At 43.8% G+C, this 17,304-nt stretch overlaps 1 pseudogene across 1 annotated transcript; it reads left to right on the top strand.

The window, feature by feature from the left end:
- The first annotated feature begins 788 nt into the window (after positions 1-788).
- Positions 789-1,626, top strand: LOC309978933 (NOP protein chaperone 1-like; annotated as a pseudogene). Its single transcript has 2 exons — positions 789-820; positions 1,048-1,626. The product of its transcript is annotated as an NOP protein chaperone 1-like (transcript).
- The last annotated feature ends 15,678 nt before the right edge of the window (positions 1,627-17,304 follow it).

The following is a 17,304-nucleotide window of genomic DNA, read 5'->3' as shown; positions in this document are numbered from 1 at the left end:
AGTTGTGGCAGACAGGCTGTAGAGCCAGCATACAGGCTCAATAGTTGTGGTGCATGGGCTTAGTTGCCCTTTGGCATGTGTGATCTTAGTTCTTTGACCAAAGATCGAACTCATGTCCCCTGCATTGGAAGATGGATTCTTAACCACTGGCCTACCAAGGAAGTCTCTTGTGTGCTTTTAAAAGAGACCTCAGAGAACTCTCTAGCCCCTTCCTCCAGGTGATGATATAATGAAAAGTCTATGACTCAGAAAAATACCTTTACTTAACCACCTTGATCTCACACTTCAGCCTCCAGAACCATGAGAAATAAACTTCTGTTTATAAGCTACCCAAGCTGTGGCATTTTGTTATAGCATCCCCAAATAACTAATTCGTACATCTACATTAACAGAAAACAATGTATACATATGTGACTTGTGACATTAATAACATGTAATTAATGTGTAATGTAATAGATGTAATAGAGGTTTTGCGTATGATTAAAATTATGTTGATATCAGTTAAACTAGCTTGATAGGATTTTATATGTAACCTCCATGGTATCCACAAATTGATTATCTATAGAATATACACAGAAGGAAATTAAAAGTAAGTCAAGTCAGTGGACTTCCCTGGTGGTCCAGTGGTGAAGACTCCACGCTCTCAGTGCAGAGGGCCTGGGCTCAATCCCTGGTCAGGGAACTAGATCCCACATGCCACAACTAAGAGTTCGCATGCTGCAAAGAGGATCAAAGGTCCCCCATGCCACAACTAAGACCTGGCACAGCCAAAGAAATTAATTTTGAAAATGAGTACAAAAAGTAAGAACAAAGGACGTCAGTATGTGAGAAAATGTGGGACAGAAAAGCTATATGACATTACAGAAAACAAATTGGCAAGTAAATGTCATTTCATATCAGTAATATATATATATATATATATATATATATATATATATATATATATATATATATATATATATATATATGGTTTAAACTCATCAGTTAAAAAACAAAGATGTCCCCAGCCTTTTTCCGGCATCTGGGCCTGGAGGGGCTGCTCTGAAGACGGGCGAGCAGCAGGGAGGCCCGCGGCGAATCCCAGCCCGATGCGAGCTGTTCGTCGTTTTCCCGGGACAGCTCCAGGGTCTTGGTGTCCAGAGAGCTGCTGATGGAGGGCAGGGGCGGCCGCGGAGGTATATGGGACAGGATGCTCATCAACTCCAAGCGTAATTCCAGAAAGAATTCCACTCTTCAAACAGGATAGAGAGGAGTCCCCTATTGGACCAAGTACAGAGCTTTCTCCCACAGATGGCTCAGGCAAAAGAAAAGCTAAGGAAAGAAATGGCAGCTGCACCACCTGGTCATTTCAATATTGAAAATATTGACACTCTCGGAAAAGTTATGCAAATGGATATGACCTTGTTTGAGATGAATCAGTCTGATTCAAAAGAAGATGACAGTTCACAAGAGAATTCACAAGACAGTTCAGAGGACAGTTCAGAATTTGAGGATGAAGATGATAGCACCTCTTTTGAAGGTGAAGTCACCATCGATACAATTAAGCTTCCTCATTCAGAAGATGGAAAAGGCAAAATAGAGGTTCTGGACCGTCCTGCCAGTGAAAAAAAGAAAACAGGGACATAAACAATCTGAGAAACAGGTGATAGTTCCCGCTAATTCTGTGGAAAAGAATGTGGCTTGCTGATTATTTTGCATTTCAGATACCTATAGTGTTTGTTTGCAAAAATGAATGTATTTTGCTTCTTGGAGAAACAGAAGCTAGCTTTTAAAGAGTTGGAAGAGATAGCATTTGGGGAATCTTCTAAGAGCAGACTGTTTTTGATCTCATGCTAAAGAGATTTAGTTTAGAAAGCTTAACTTTATGTATGGTGATGAGTGAATTTGTTGGCATCCTCTTTCATCAACATAGACTTCAGAAATCTCAAACTTATTTTAAAGTAAAAATACAAGTTACCCGTTTGTTTTTGTTTTAAATTGGCCTCTTGGGGCTTCCCTGGTGGTGCAGTGGTTGAGAGTCCGCCTGCCAATGCAGGGAACACGGGTTCATGCCCCGGTCCAGGAGGATCCCATATGCATGGAGCGGCTGGGCCCGTGAGCCATGGCCGCTGAGCCTGCGCATCCGGAGCCTGTGCTCCGCAACGGGAGAGGCCACAGCAGTGAGAGGCCCGCATACTGACAAAACAAACAAAAACTTAGGTTGGCTTTTTTTTTAGGTTATTATAAAGTCATATTTATTTGTTACCATCAAAATGGGTTCATTGAGGGAGAACTTTTTTTTTTAAAACACTTTTATTGGAGTATAGTTTCTTCACAATGTTGTGTTGGTTTCTGGTCTGTAACAGAGTGAATCAGCTATATGTATACATGTGTGCCCATGTCCCCTCCCTCTTGCGTCTCCCTTCCACCCTCCCTATCCCACCCCGAGGGAGAAATTTTTTACAAAGAAAAGAATTACTTATATTTAGATGCCCTCAGATATATCTACTTTTTAAAAACAAATCCTTTCCAGTTTGAGCTGGAAAACTGGTGCTCTGTGGTTTAATCACTGTCAGTGACTCTGTAGCCTCTCAATGCATGTAAAATTTGCTGGTTGGAAAATTCTGTGGTTTTTTTGGTTTTCTTTTTTCTTTTTCTCATAAAGGAATTTTTTGTTTGTTTCAGCTATTAAAATTATTCCTTCCAGTTGCCCACAGTTTTGAAACCTATTAATTGTAGAGAATAGGGACACCCCAGGAAAATAGGGCACAGTACATAAAGAGGTAGTAACAGGTTTTCCCTTTCAAAAGGCAAAATGATCCTGCATTGGAGTTGCCTTTCTGCCACATTCTTGATCTTATTTAACTTGTTTGGGACCTCATCTGCCATGGGCCTGGCTTTGCTCAGGATATAGACCTGAGAATTTAAAGGACTGTCTCCAAGTGCATTGAGCTGATGAGACTTGGTTACCTAATATTTTAGGGGTTTGTTTTAATTATTTTTTCCTACTCCTCTCATTAGCTTATAACATCTTGTAAATACGCTGAAGATAATTCTCCAAGTTCCTTCTGGTATTTTTCATTGGGAATTGGAGATTGGCTGTGCACTCAAAGTATGCAGAAGTGAACAGATCTGGAAACGAGACTTCTCAGCTGCAAAGGGTAGACTTTGTAGCACCAAACACAGCTGTGATGGATGATTGGTGTGAATATTTAAGGATTGTCTTCTACCAGATAATATTCATGCCACATTGTGGGAAGAGTTGTATTTGTCTGGTTCACTCCTTAGCTTGGTGCATGGTACACAGTAGGCACCGAATGATGTCAATAAATGAATTTACAGGTATATTGAGGATGTACAGGGCATTTTAAACCATGGTATCTATGCGGATATGAAAGTGTAACTTCACTGGAAATACAAAGCCAAGTAGAAATAGTCTGATGGTCAGTGAAAGAGACTAGTCTAGAATACATACTAGTGTGTAGAATTATAATTATATTTCTCCCCTGCTATGGCCTTCTCATATAATATGACTAGGTATTCTATACAGTTAAAGAAGTCAACTAAATTCAGTTCCTCTGGACATTCTTATGACATAGGAGGAAAAGGAAAAACAAAAATTTAATATGTGATAGGGATGTCGTTTTAAGTAAGTGTAAAATGGTTGAATTATTTAATATACAGAGTCAGGGCTGGCTGTTTTTAAACCAATTTGGATACTAAGATAAATTATGTATGTCTTAAATATTTAAATATAAAGAAATAAAATTATAAGTTTCATACTAAAATATAGGTGAATATTTAATAACATTAAAAAAACAAAGATGGACAAGATAGACATAAAGGGTCCAACTATATGTTGTCTACAAGAGACTCACTCAGAAGTAAGGACATTCATATGCTGAAAGTGAAAATATTGGAAGAGATATTGCATGAGAACACTAAGCAAAGAGAAGAGGAGTGGCTCTTCTGCTTCTGCAGCTGAGGCTGTGGCCCCTACTTTTCAGGGAGTAAACAGAGGCAGGGGCAGGGGCAGGGGCTGGGGCACCCCTCCCACCCTCTGCACCCTGAGCCAGGGAAGTCAGAGGGACTTGGTCCCCCTCCCGAGTTCCATTCTTCCTCCAATGAGAATGGTGCTAATCAATAAGGACCAGGCTATAGAGCTGATTCACTTTGTTATAAAGCAGAAATTAACACACCAGTGTAAAGCAATTATACTCCAATAAAGATGTTAAAAATAAAGAAAAATAAAGGCCTGGGGAAAAGAGATGGTCCTCGTGGAGAATGCCTATGTCCTAAGTTTATCTGCTGTCGGGTTGGCTTGAGAGAGGGCAGGAGTTACATGATGTGTTCTCTCCCTTCAAATCCATTAACTTTTTCTTTCTTGATGTACGCACACACCCACACACACAAAACGAGTATAAAGCCCATATATATAGAAGGCTAAAGGGTTGGTCTATGAGCTTGAAAAGAGGGAAATAGAACACTTGAGGCCGACTGCAGCAATGTGTTTGTGTCTGTGCATGTGCATTACTAGGTGGAGGGTCCACAGTATCCATCAGATACTTAAGGGAGAACATATCTCGCAAGTGTTCTGGATTTTGTAAATTATCATAGGACAAGAGTCCTCAAGAAAAATCAGGTAGCTCTCTCACACACCACTCATTAAAGTAACAAATATTTATTGAGAGTCTCCAGGATTCCAGCATGTGGAATTTTCTGGAGACTAAGAGGTGAAACGTATAACATAACCACCTTCACCAAGTTTATAGCTCAGTGGAGGCAATAAGAATTAATATCTCACAGTTTTTCTATTTAAGTATGACTCAGAGTTTAAGGTAATTTTTCTGCATCGTGTCCACAGTGTCCCAGGACTGACGCCTTCCTCAAGCTCAGCACCTAGAACACAGATCTGATTGAGCTTAACTGGTGATGCACCTGCTTCCCAGCAAGGCTGTGGCCTCTAATGGCTGTCTCCTGCTCCTGTGTCCGTGGCCTGCTCAGGATATGGGAGACACTTAGGCTGATTCCTCAGTGCGTTGTGTACTTCCAAGGCCAAGAACTTGCTGAGCAAAACATAACTTCTTTACTTTTGTGAACACCTGGCCTCCAAAAGGCAGAAATACTTAGTGACAATGTACTGAGGACATAATTCCTTATTCATTCCCTGACCTCCACTCTCTGTCACAGAGACATGCAAAACCACAGTATCAGGCTTATGGGTCATGACTTGGCTGTGTCAAGAAGTTCTAGGCCATGTGGGAAGACTCCTCTCTCCTCTGAGATTTCTGCTTCAACCAACGGGGAGCAGCTTCCCTTAAGGTCTGAACTGAAACCCTATAAGTTCACATATTGAAGTCCAGACGCTTGTACCTCAGAATGTGACTGTATTTGGGAATAGGGCCTTAGGAGAGATGATGAAGTTAAAGTGGGTCATATTGGTGAGCCCTAATCCAGAGCTATGCCCCTATGAGAAGATTAGGACACAGCCATGCACACTCAGCTCATAGAGTTATGTCCATCTGAGGATGCAGCAAGAATGCAGCCACCTGCGAGCAAGGGAGAGAGGCCTCAGAAGAAACTGAACCTGTAGACACCTTGATCTTGAACTCAAAGCCTCCAGAGCTGTGAGAAAATTAAGCCTCCCAGTCTGCACTATCTTGTTCTGGCAACTCTAGCAAAACCCTAATACAGCTTTATTTCTCCTCTATCCTCTTTCTTGCAAATAAAACTTATGAAAATAGCACCAAAAAACACAGTGTATAAAGTATTTGAAAGAAAAACGCAGGGGAGCCACTGCAGGGGCTGATGAACTACACAGCCGTTGCTTCCCCTGGTTTTCTTTGCTACCAAAGTAAGGGAAAATAGTCAAAATCACCATGGAAGGCTTGAGTAGACATTTTAGAGAAGGCATAGCTCCATGGTGAAACAAACTTGACACGTACTCGGTAGAAATAGTAAATGCATTTTAATCCTTGGAGGTTTAAAACATTCAATTTCTTGGATTTCTAGAGAGGTTGTAATACATGTACATGGTTGAAGGTCCTGAAAATTGCATTACATTGTGCCCCGCACCGCCTCCCCCTCTTTGCCCAGGAGCCCCTGCCCTCCACAGGTAGCCATGTATCTGGTTTCCCACAGCAAACTTCCAGAGTGTCTTTATGTGCATACAAGCAAATATGAATATACATTTCTCCTTGGCACCCTAATTAAAAACACAAATAGTAGAACACTAGGCACGGTGCTGTTATAGCTTGCTTTTATTCATTTGACAGTATCTTGCAAATTATCCTCTATCAAGACATCGTTTCCTGCAGGACACTGCACTGAATGGATGACGTACTATAATGCACTCTGCCAATCCACGTTGGGATGCATGCTGATATTCAATAATCTGTTTATATTACAAACAATGCAGCAATGCATAATTCTGCTGCTAGCAAACGTGTAGGGTATGTTTCTAAAGGATTTATAAACTGCAGTGTTAACAGAGCATTTGATAAGATACTCAGTTACTGAGCCCTTTGTGGAGACTAGCAATGAGCCTTTCTCTTTCTGTAAACTGCAACTTACCAGATCTGTGTCCCCCCACATATCTTTAAGAATGTTTTCCAGCCTCTTGTACCATTCAGAAACCCTCCATAATCTGCTCAGCACCTCTCTTTATTCTCACACCCGTCACAGCCTTACCTGGCACATACCTGCTGTCTCCACCTTGACCTCTGCCCATTTAGCAGGATTTAGAAATACTGAAAACCCCTCTTTGATCATCTCCAATTAATCAGCTACTGTGTGACTCAACTTTACTCAGTTTTATCACTAATTACAAACAATGGTAATTACAATGCTGTTGAGTAACGACAATAGTAATTTTCAATTCTGTAGATTCAGAATTTCTCACTTCGCCAGTGTCTACACTAGTGGATCTCAGAACAAATTCTCAAGTCACTGAAATTGTTTCTTGCCACGACAACGCTGTATGGTCATCTAGTCTTCCTTGCAGCAGCGGACGCCAGGTAACAACCAAACGGAGGAAAAACCACCGGGATAGATCTGCATGGCACGGAAGAGAAGGTGCGCCTCCACCCGTCCGAACTCATACCCTCTGGCCCACCACAGGTACCATTTCTCCCAACGGGTTGTCTCCTCGTCCACACGCGCGTTCAGAGGCCATTCCTGTACAAGATTCTCACGAGGAGCCTCTGACAACCGCGCCCACCCAGGACCGCGCATCGCCTCGTGCCTTCTCACGACCATCACCAGACGCCCCAGGCAGCTCCCCATTTCCCCATTTGTTAGGCTTCTCCGACCACCAAGCCACAAGCGGAACCGTGGCTGCGCCTGGAGCGCCCTCCCCTCTCGCCCGCGACTGTCCTTGCTGTCACCTGTGGTGAGAGGACCTGGTCCACACAAGCGCTTTGCCGACGAAGCCAACAGAAGTGGGGACGCCGGGCGCTCCCCCGTAGACGCACTTCGGCCTGCATGGGAATACCGTCTGCGGAGCGGCATGACCGCTTTTCGGATTTCGGAGAAAGTAGCCGCATGGGAGGAGCTCCACCACGGCGACGTGACCGGGACGCACCGTTTTCCCAAGGCGGCCAAGAAGCAGCACCGGGCGTCCTATTGGACGGGGCGTCGCGGTCCCGTGGGAAGGAGGACGTGAAGGCCGGGGTCGCACTTCCAGTGCCTCCTCGTTACGCCATTCGGGCCCTACCCACTGCGGAGAAAAACATATTTGGGAATAAGGGCAAACGTGATCAAGAGAGAAGGCCGGCGGAAACTTGGTGGCGTCCACGTCCGTAGGAGACTTGGAACCTCTCAGGCGACACTTGGAAAGCGGAAGTACGACCACCGGGCCACACGGACGACTCCGGTGATGGATACTCCCTCTTAACCACGTGCGTCAATGTGGGCGTTTCACGCGCAAGGGACACAAGGGAGTGCCGGTCGAACCGCCCAGACCCACCACTCAACGACTTTAAGGGAGCGCAGCGCCGGCCTCACAATAGGCATGTCTGCCCGTCCAAATCCCGCGAAAGAAGCATGCGCCCATGCCCCGGAGACCGGGACCCAAGCGCGCCAGTCAACATGCACATCGGGCCCTCCAGCGGCCTCAACGCCCGTGCCCGGTGCGTTCCCCACGTCCGGAGTGGGACGCTCGTGGACCGAAGTGGTAGAAAATGAACGCTCCTAAAGTGACTCAGAAGGACGGACCATCAAGCCTCAGGCGCTCCGGAGGGCTCGCAAGAACCTCTCCCTACACAACGCGGCGGGCGGCCCAGGTAGGGTCGAGTCCGCTTAGTTCTCGTGGCTGGAGGAGCAGAGGCGGTTGCTGGTCGACCAAGCTAGGCAGCCCTCACAACCCGCTAGGGAGCGAGGCAACGATCACAACCTCGTAAACCTACACACCCAATCTCCAGCGAATGCAGGAGGAGCCCATGCCCCGGGACAACCGGGACAGTCGCCACACGCATAGCCGGGCTCCCGGAACGCTGCCTCGCGCCCGGCGTCCGAATGTCAGCCCTCGCGAAGATCGCCGAAGCTCCGGAGACAAGGGACGATATAAAAGCGGCCGCCAGGTGGCGCCCGACCACCGGCTCGAACGTCCCCGGGCCGGATCCCGATCGCCGAACGGCGAGGGTGCAGTGCCGGCCGCCCAAACGCCCGAGCTCGTCTCGGGGAGTCCGCCTCGGAGCTAGAGCCCGGCTCGGCACGACACGGCGCGACCCCGGCAGCAGACGGGAGACGAGGAGCTGGGAGGATGGTGCCGGGAGGCTGCCGCGAAGGAGACGCGCTCTTCACGCTATTCCTGGGCCGCCGGCCGCTGTAAACAAGGAAAATTCTGCAGGGGAATGGACTGCGTGAACTGTAAGCTGAAACCATGAACGTACCAATAGAAAACACGGACGACATTTTATTCTGTAGTTGCAGAGTGGAGATGTTACTAAAACATCAAAACCAGGGCCCAGAAGCCATAAAGGAAACGACTGATAACTTGACCACCTAATTGATCTTTACATATTTCACAAGCAAAGTCAAATGACAAGAAGTGGGTAGGTGGGAACATTTGTGCAAATACATGTGTACTAAGAATATTGATATCAGTATTACTTAAGAACAGAACATTTAGAAAACAGCCAATGAGAGGGACCAGGTAAGTAAATTTCAAGTACATTCAGACAATACAGTACTATCACTTTGTGCTTTGGTTTATTGATATTTTTTTTTAAATGAGCTAGATGTATAGGTATTGACTTGGAAAAAATGTTGATGACAAGCTGTTTAATGAAAATAGCGAGTTTATAGATATCTTTTGAAAAGAGTAAATGGAAAAGTAGAGGATTGGAATAGGTAAAGCAACTTTGCAAAACAAGAGTAAATTCCTCCTTACAGCCTGGAGTCAAGAACCAGAACGATGAGTGTGTCAGAAACAAACATGAGCCACACTTCCTGCTTTTCTGCCCCCTCCTTCTGCAGTCCTGGGACAGGCAGCTGACATCAGCCCCTCAATGTCTCTCCTCCACCCACACCCAGAGCCACCTACAGGCAAGAAGAACTTTCACTCTGCAGGCCTGGCCTCCCTATGTCCTCAGCCTGTTTCCTCATATCAGGAACCCTTAGCAATTCACTTGGTTTGCCCAGTCGTCCATGCCGAAGGTTGCTGGCCCCAACCTACACCTGTGCAGCCTTTCTCTCCAAAAGCTTTGAGCTGATTTCTCAAGGGAAGAACATTCCCCTGACATAGCAGGTATGAGCCAAGAGGACAACTGGAAGTTCGCGCCTGGATCCATCATACAAATTTTGTGTGCATTCAACTCCCAAAGACACAAGAGCGACGGAGGGTCCACCGTATTGTTAGCGCAACATGGCCATTGCTTTCTTAAAACACGCAGGCTCAATCAGCAAGTCCAGCTGTGGCACCAAGAAAAAAGAAACACACATGCACACACACATATCGACAGGTAATCTGTACTCCTGCCAGGTCAGAGAGTGGTGGGAGCAGAAGAGAGATCATTGTTGCCACTCCTTGGGTCCCCTGTGCTGACAAACCCTGGTTGCTGTATTGATGTTACTGGCGGGGAGTGAGGGCTTCGAGCTCCCTAATGTGTCATTTCCTGTCCAGTGCCCTACATTTCATTCTGTCTATCATACACTTTCTCCTCAATACACAGTTACAATTAAGAAAATAATCTGCATATGTTACATTCAATTTTCAAGTTTGAACAAATGTGAAGAACACATAGGGAGGGACTTCCCTGGTGGTGCAGTTGTTGAGAGTCCACCTGCCAATGCAGGAAACATGGGTTTGATCTCTGGTCTGGGAGGATCCCACGTGCCGCGGAACGACGAAGCCCGTGAGCCACGACTACTGAGCATGCGCGCCTGGAGCCCGTGCTCAGCAATAAGAGAAGACACGGCAATGAGGAATCCGTGCCCCTCAACGAAGAGTAGCACCCGCTCGCAGCAAGTAGAGAAAGCCCGTGCTCAGCAACAAAGACCCAACACAGCCAAAAATAAATAATAAATAAATAAATAGGAAACTCTTTAAAAAGAAAAGTACACATAGAATAATTGAGTTATTGTGAAGGAAGGAAATTTTATTTATCTTCTTTTGTAGACTTAAAAATGTTCAAATATAGTCTATAAAAAGCTTAATATTTTAAAAATTAGAAATAGTAAACAATTCCTCATTACTCTTTATTGTCCAGCATCCACCTCCACCCCAGCACCTTCAATATCTGCTCCACCCCCCCACCCCGCACACCCACCCTGGGTCTGCAAACTTGTTTCTCTCATTACTATCACCTGTGTTCACCACACACCTAAGGCTGTTGTAGTCATTCACATGGTAATTAGGGAATTTTTCTTTACTGAGGCTAAGGGCTGTATTTATTGTTTTTAGTGAAAATCTCTCCCATGTGTTCTGTGAAGTCACAGCATTAATGGAGTCTGGAACAAGTGGGTGTGAATGACGGAAGGAGATTATTTCCACATCAGTCTCCCTAACAGGGTGGTGAACATAACTGGCATTAGTATTTCATGGGTGTACTTAGAAGATCCAGGCCAAAAGGAGAAACCTGACCATTTGGCAAAAGACAGACCAATTCAAGAATAAAAATAAGTCTCTTCTCACCTGTTGTTCCATTGTAAGGAACTCAGCCAACACTTGTCCGCCTCTGCATACTTATGCAGGGTCAGATGAAAAACTGAGCAGGTAAAGATGAGGAAAGGGAAAGCAACCAAGGGAATCCAGGCATTTAAAACATTGTTAGGCATTCCAGGCATGAATCCCCAGCCACTCACCTGGGAATGAGCTCTACCACCTAAACCCCGGGCATGTGTAGATATGGTGAACCCCCTCTCTCCAGGGTCAACAATAAGGCAGTGTAGGCTACTGCACATAATCAAGACAGTAATATTTTCATTTACACATAAAACATGAAAATCCTTGGGTGTTGTATTTTTATTAGAGCTACTTTTTCAGAGTTATTTCATTAATGTTCAGTTCCTAGGAGTTACACCAAACTGCAGGAAACCCGCACAATGATCAGTTGGGGAATGTTGACTCCACAGAACGAACACCACTCTCAAATGTTTCATGAAATAATTCTTGATCAAACGTACCAGGATTTTTTCTCCAACACCCGCCCCAGTGCTTCAGAGGCCCCACCCTCCCTGCTGTGCCCTCTCCCCACACCCCGGATACCCTTGCCCTCAGTCACCTTGATTCCTCCCCATGTGGGAATCAAGCAACATGAGGGCTCAACCCTATTGCTGCCCTCCATGGCCTTGGACCATGTGGCAAGGCCACTTTGGATCTACTTCATGGTGGGGAAAACAATCCAGGGACTCATGTCTTGTTGGAAGGTCTTGTCACACAAATCAGGGCTAAAAACCCCTTGCTCAGGAAAGCAGCAGGAGTACGTACATAATAAGCCCACTGTTGGGTACCACAATCCACACAGGGCAGATATGCTCATCAAATATAGAGTGAAGTTTAATTTGGGGTGAAATTTAGTCGACACCTTCAGATACATTAGCGAAAGAGTAGGTGGGGTTCTGTCCTACTAAATGTCATGGGGAGAAACATTCTTCATTACATAATTTTTCTATAGGAAAGTATGTGTCAACTGACAAGTGCTACCTAAGTCAATGTTAATCATTAACTACTGCATAGACAAATACTGATAATGCGTCAGGAAGAGGGGTGGATCACAACCCTTTGATCCTGAGATCCTGAAAAGAGAAAACATTCCTTTTGAGACCCTGTGATTGAGATTTACCTACGTTTGCTCATTTATCTTTAATACAACCCTGTTACTTATAGATTAGTTACCTTTTAACAAGTAACATAAGCTAGGTTCTGAAATTTTGCTTATGTGAGAAGATCATGCAGCTAGAAAATGACAGAGCTAGAATTCAAACGTAGCTCAGGCTGTTTCTGAATCTCAAATTCCTAAATATGCTGGTGTTGAGGTGTGGATCCCAGATTCAAATTTCACCTGGATATGTCGCCTATCAAATCAGTGGTTGGAATCCTCCCTGTTATCATAACACTTCCCCTCCAGTCTGTTCACACAATGACTACCGTGCTTAGGTTCTCCCAACACAGGAATCATCCAATGCATTGACCCAGCCTCCCGATCATTCCCATGTCTCCTGAGTTTTATGGAACAATTCTCAGGTCCCTCTGCCCTCTCAGCACAGCTGATGATCAAGACCCCAATGAGAGATGACAAAAAGACTCCGCTTCCTATGGCTGCATCTATCATACGTATCTCCCAATGAGTTTTATAAATATCTGCATCCTACCAGGACGTGATCATAAACCATTCTCCCATGTTTTGCACACATTTCGAATGTTCCCCTTGTTTTTTTGAATCCCTGAAATTCTCACCTTCCCTCACTTTCAACAGTGTGCTCACCTCCTACCATGCAGATGAAGTAGAATATTCGAAGAAATGTGTCAGCTCACTGTCATGAAGTCAACACCTATTCCTGAATCTTCACCCATTGGCGATGCCGCTCCTGTTTAAACTGAAAGTCATTTCTACTCCTGGATAAGCCCATTTTTCTCAAATGTATCCCCTTCTCTCCTGCTCTCTGGAGGATATTTTATTATTAATGGTAAACTGAAGCTCTTCTACCAGCGAACACCCATCTCTTCCCAGTCCATTCCCTTTCATCTATTTCAGTTTCTTCATTCTTGAAACAAAATCTCTGAACCAATTTATCTCTAGTTCCTGCCCAATGAATTTCCTCCTTCCAAAGTAAACTGAAAGAGTAGTGCAGGATTAGTGACAATCTCTGGGCACCCCTCCCACAGTTTGATTTACTAGGGGTGATCTCCCTGTTACTGTTGACTTGCGTATACATAAACCTTTATAACATTATAGTTATCTCTCCGTGATTAAATCCAATGAATGTTTCTCGTATTTTACTTGGACCCAAGCAGAATTGGACTATGACCTCCGTCAGGAAATTTATATTTCCAAGGTCCTCTGACATCACAAACTCCCCACTGCCTTTAAACTAGTCAGTTCCTGCCAGTGTACTGTGCGCAGTTCTCCTCAAACAATACTATTTCAACATCTCAAGACTCCATTGTAGCCCTCTTCTCTCTTTTTACTATATACACCATCTTCAAAAACTGTTATAATTATTCAGTCTTCTCCTGTTACCACTATGATAATAATGCGTAAAAACGAATGCTAGATTTCATTTCTGAGGTGTCATCCATAACTGCATGGGAAGCAGACACCTACAATGAAATGTATATCAGACAGAAGCCAGGAACTTCCTTCCCAAATAAAAACTACTCCTCCTCTCATCTGCAGTTTCAGATAGCAGCTCCACTAATTATTTGGGGCTCAGTCATTGACATAACGTCCCAGAACCACACAAACAGAACCAAGCATCGATTTTATCTCTACAATGAGCACTCTCGTCTCTGTTCATCTCCTCCCTGATATACACATACATAGTTCCAGCTACACTTATACCGCTTCACTTTCAGGTTAAATGGCAGTGCCTCAGAGATTCCTTCTTTAAATTACTAGCTAAGTAACTCTCCTCTCTCTGTTGTCTTGAATAGAACCTACAGGCAACACCCGTAATATTTCACGATATCTCTACTCATTTTTTTTTCTTTTCTTTTTTTCCTGTTTTCCTCTCTGGACAAATTGCAGAAAAGTAAACGTAGAGTCATAAAGCAAGTTTCTCTTGACTATTACATAAGAATTGTAAATGCACAGAAATTCCATGTACACAGTAACCTAATCTACTCTCAGATGGCCTGTGACCAATGTTCTTTGATCAAATTAAATAACTATCTTTAAATTAATAATTCTTTGAATAATAAATGACTTTGATTTCTCCTGGGGAAAATTTTATTTAGTAATCACCAGAAACAAAATGTGTGGGAAAACTGTGTTTGTGTCTTTACTTAAGTATGCAACTACCACACTCCTGAGTTCAAAGTTTTAGTCTCTTTCTATAGAATCAGGCAGAGAATTGTCTGTGGGCTCCTGTTAATAGATCTGATAACCTCATATATTGTATAATCATAAAGAAAGAACTCCTTTAATCCGGATGCCAATCAGGATAAATCTAATCAAGGAACAACTTCCCTAACACAAACTTTTCCTTCTCAACACGTTAACCACTTAGATACATGTAAGGAAAGTATAAGAGATTCCTTTAATTTGTTAATATTCTAAAAACCTCCAAAACCAGTCTTGATGCCTTGGCCGGAGGTCTCACTGTTTTGTGAATTGTGGTCAGTTCTGGGAAGAGAATTGCAGCTGGAGGATTAGTCTTTATATAAATATGTTTAACCTAAAAACAGTCCATCAGGCTGTGGGTTTTGTGTGGCTTTATATAAGGACTGGTGTTGTTTGATGATATCAAACCTTCAAGGAAGATATTTTTAGGGTTTTAGAGCATTTGTATTTTAATACCAAGGTAAATAATAATTAAATTATAATCAATTACATGAAGTTTCCAGGGAGGCAGGAGAGAAAAGAATACAATTGGAGAAATTGGGCTTGGCCAAGGAAGAGATGATTCTTCAATTCTTACTATGGGCTTGGGAATAAACCATGAGCAATATTTGTAGATTTTGTGACAGTGAGCTGAAGAATTTCCTCAAATTATCTGATTAATCTGTCTAGTAGAAGGTGGTCCCTTTTGTGGAAAGTGGCGAAAGTACTGAGAATGATTAAAAATCAAAAGATATGGAGAAGGTCTGAAATATTTGTGAGGCATAGAATAAGACTGAATCATCTAGATATAGTACAATGTCCAGGGATATTTGAAAGATGTTGGGAGATTTGCGAACCCCACCAGATTTAATATCCTAGTTAGATTCAGTCATGGAAGAAGCAGGTACTTGGAGCCCTCCAAGATTGGAATCTTGACCAGCAAATGTGATGAATTTGGAAGGAATATGGAAAGAGGAATATGGAAATTGTTGGTCTTCATAACTATATGTTGAAATTACTTGATTTGATTAATTTGGAATAAAAATGAAGACGGTTGGCACACATGTTAGGAGAGTGGGGTCAGTGCACTGGAGGTTCTCCTAGCATTTGCGGCGAGGGAGGAAACTGACTAATAACTTGGAATATCATGGGTTAATTACCTTTAAATCTCTTTGATTTTTATTTCCTAATAAATAAATTTGGGAAACTAATATTTCCCTTATGAGAAGCAGTAGCCAAAGCCTTCTTAGTTTGACCGTGGGAAACAAGATCACTCCTCTTTTCTCATAGACCAGTTCACATTTGCAGGTGGGGTGGTTGTTCACTCCCAGGTAAAGGTTTATGGCTTCATGACTGTTAGGTCTGAAAACTCTAGATAGGATTCAAGTCTCATGGCTTTCTTCTCTTTCCTTGGATTTTCCTGCTTAGAGTAAACAGTGTCTCTGAGAGAGAATACTAGCAGCTGAGTTCTTGGCAATGTGTCTCCAGGTGAGTGGGGACTTGCTCTCTCTCCTGAAGTGGTAACTCTCTTTCCAGTGGATAGAAAGGTGTCACCACTTGGACTGAGTGCTCTAAGTGTATCCTGGTGCGGGTCAAGACTCTGAGCACTAGTCCTGTCGTCTGGCATCTCTGTGAGTATCGTGGAGTAGGGCAAGGGCTAATACAGCAACCGTCTCCTTTCCAACATTTATACCGACGTGCTCCAGACTCCATGAAGGCTGTGATGGTAAAGTGGGCACATGAGAGGTTGTATTTCTCTCCGCTCAGTCATGGGTTTGACGGGGGTGTGACTCACTCCATAAGCGAGTCTGCGGTGCAGTGAGCTCTGTCATGTGATGGACACAAGTGGAGGGATGAGCAAGAGCAGAAGTTCAAGGTCTGGAAGGGGAGGAGGTGTGTGGACAGGTGAGATGAATACGTCCAGCGTCAGAGATGCTGGCTAGACGGCTATGCAGGGCTGAGGGGGCAGGAGAAAGAGAAGAAGCCCTTCAGCAGGACTGGCCCAGAGAGGACAGTGGAGTAAATTTTGCTTTTTCTTTCTTTGTTTTTCCAATTTTTAATCTATTTTCTGAGAATACAATTGACTATTTTGAAAACTCTAAAAAGTCACAACAAAATATGCCCTTTCATTCTTGTTCCAAACCAGCCATTTCCCCCCTGTTTAGGTACCTTTGTTCAGAAACTGGAAGCACTTTACAGAAAGCATTTTTTCCTTAATTGGTACATTGAGTAGGATATAATAGATAGAAGAACACTTAGAAAACTGTGGCGATATGTGAAGCCCTGGAGAGGCCTGAACCATCGAGAGTCTCTGATTAGTCTCTGAACAGGGAAGACAGGAGGAAGCTACAGGAGAGACAATGATAGGCAAAGCGGTGAGGTCCCAGGAAACAAGGAGGGAAAGAGGGACCTCAACCCACAGGAAAGGTCAGTTGGGGATCATCTTAGAGTTTGACAACCCTGGGACCGCTGGCTTGTAAAGTTGAGCCCGTCTGTCCTCATATCTGTTGATGAATGCATGCTCTGTGTTGAGGTTAGGTAGGCAGCAACTGCGGACCCCAAGTTGTATATACAGTCTGTTCACTCACACAAAATGGTGGACATTGCATCAATGCTGTCTGACTTTTTAGTGACTAATTCACCTGTAGCTTTTATTTATTGGGTTTTGTTATGTTCAAACATGTCATGTCAGCTCATTTAATCACTCAACTCTCTTGAGAGGTTATTAAGGTATTTCCCACATGTGAACAGTGAAGTTTGTATTGGGGAATACTTTGCCTGTCATCACTGCTGATAAGTGGTGGAACATATATATTGCCTGTCTTGTGCTAAGTCTGTAGAT

The sequence above is a fragment of the Leucopleurus acutus genome, assembly GCF_964270905.1.
Source record: "Leucopleurus acutus genome assembly, contig: HAP1_SCAFFOLD_194, whole genome shotgun sequence".
NCBI lineage: Eukaryota > Metazoa > Chordata > Mammalia > Artiodactyla > Delphinidae > Leucopleurus > Leucopleurus acutus.
This window is presented reverse-complemented; position numbering and strand designations above follow the sequence as displayed.